A 2,270-nucleotide genomic window follows, 5' to 3' on the forward strand; every position below is an offset into this window, starting at 1 on the left:
CAAGCATATGTGTTTCAGGGTACAAATTTGTTCTAGAACTTGTTCTAGGATTTGACCACAGAGGTTAGGTGAATCTGCAAACACTTGTGGGCAAGACTGCCCATTGGTATTTTTGCTTTTGTCCAGAATGAGGATCTTCCCATTCAAAAGAGAATATGTCCCTGCTGTCCTCAGCCAAGGGGCATGCCCAGAAGGTAGCTTTTAAGTCTATCACTGTAAACCATTGATGGTCATATGGTATTTTGCTAAGGATAGTGTAAGGATTGGGAACAAGAGGGTGGGTAGTCTGGACTATTTTTGGTTAATAGCTCTGAGGTCATGCACTAGTTGCTATGACCTACCTGATTTCTTTACAGGCAATATTGGAGTGTTATAAGGAGACATACAGGGTTCAAGAAGCTTATCTTGAATGAGATCTTTGACTACAGGTTTTAGCTTAATCTGCCCTGTAGAGGAATGGGATATTGCTTTCTTCTATTTCCCTTGGGGTTTTTAACTTTCAAAGTACTGGAGCGACTTGAAGTCTTCCTCAATTTCCTTCTCTCACCCATACATCAGGACGAATATATTTTTCATCTGCAGTGGTAACTAGATTTAATGAGGTAAGAAATCCATTTGGACCGAAATGTAAGTCTATATCTAGTTTTAGCATTAAATCTCTTCCTAATAGGTTAGTTCCTGCCTCAGGGATTCACAGAAATTGAACGTTGGTTGATCGATTTTTATATTTGACCTCTGTGTCTTCTAAGAATCTTCCTTTAAACCCTTCTCCCTTCACCCCCAAGACAAAAAGTTCTTCTGAGGAGCAACGGACATTAGGTAAAGAGAAACAGAGGAGTGAGCTGCTCCTAAATCTATTTAAAAGGTTATAACTTCATGTTTGGGTCCCATCTCTAAATTTATCAAGGGCTCTTGGTGGGATTCAAGATAAAAAGAGCAGAGCTCCTGGCCTCCCTATTCTCCTTCAAAAGCCATAAGTGGAATGACTTATTTATCCTTCTCTCATTTGAGACATTCTCTCTTAAAATGACCTACTCCTTCAAATTTGAAGCATTTATTTTGTCCTCCCTCCCTACCTGTTCTGTGGTTGTTCCCTGGTCTCATCTCTCTATGTCCTTTATATGGTCTAGCATGTGAGGACTTAAACGCTTTGTAAGTTTTGCCCCCCATAGGCCTTGTTTAGGGGCGTGTGGGTCCCTAGGTAACAGAGAGTAGTATCGGTGGACCTTGTCTTTTGGAACCGCCTATTAGAAGGTGGATAACATCATTTTTGCTTTTTGTTTCTGCTTTTTTCATCTCTTCTCACATATACTTTTTGAGCTTCTCCTAAAAGCTCTTTGAAGTCCAGTCTTTCCAATTGTCTACCTTTTGTAATTTCTTAACAATATCTGGCCAACTGTTTATAACAAAATGTAACTTCAGCATTCCCTGCTGAAGAGGGTCTTCTAAATCTAGGCCTGCATATTTTCTCATTTGCTCTTTCAGCCTATCTAGGAATTCCATAGGTCCTTCATCCTTTCTTTGTTGTATATCGAACACTCAATTTCCCTGAGATCTCTCATATTCTGTCAGTGATCTGCATTGTTATTGTCCCATTGAGGGTCTTGGGCTGGGAATTTTTGGTCTGCTGCAGGAATGTATTGGCCGGGAAGATGTTCACTTTCCCAGACTATCATAGCAGCCCTATGGATGACGCTTCTTTCTTCCCCTGAAAAGAGGATGCCCAGGATGGACATTAACTTGGCCCAAGTATACAGCTGTGATCCCAGGAATTGATCAATTTGATCTGCTACCCCACAAGTGTCATCTAACAATGGCTTCAGTTCCTTTTTTAAATTTTAAACTTCTGAGATAGTTAAGGGAGCATTTACGAAGCTGATGCCTCCTCCTCCAAGGGGCACTTCCCTTAATGGGAAGAGAGTTGGGGCTGATTTCTTAGAGGTGGAGGGGAAAGGGAAGTTCTGAATATCCTTTTTACACTGTTCTATCTCACGCTGGAGCCTTCCTGGAGAAGATATAGACACAGGCGTGTGGTTAGGGAAGGCAGGGGGCATTGGGGCAGGCATTGACTTGGGGTTATATGGAGGAGGAATTGAGTGAGGAGGGTCCTGTGTTTCCACTTGGGGTGGGGAATTTGGTGGAGGTAGGTTGTCTAGTGGGTCCATACATTGGTGGGTTGTTTGGGGATAGAGGTCTTACTTTCCTCAGAGGAGCTAGCTTCTGGCTTACTTCCTTTAGCTTTAAGGGGGTAAAGAAAGACACGTCCCTGC

Source organism: Rhinopithecus roxellana, chromosome 1 (assembly GCF_007565055.1).
Source record: "Rhinopithecus roxellana isolate Shanxi Qingling chromosome 1, ASM756505v1, whole genome shotgun sequence".
In the NCBI taxonomy this organism is placed as follows: domain Eukaryota; kingdom Metazoa; phylum Chordata; class Mammalia; order Primates; family Cercopithecidae; genus Rhinopithecus; species Rhinopithecus roxellana.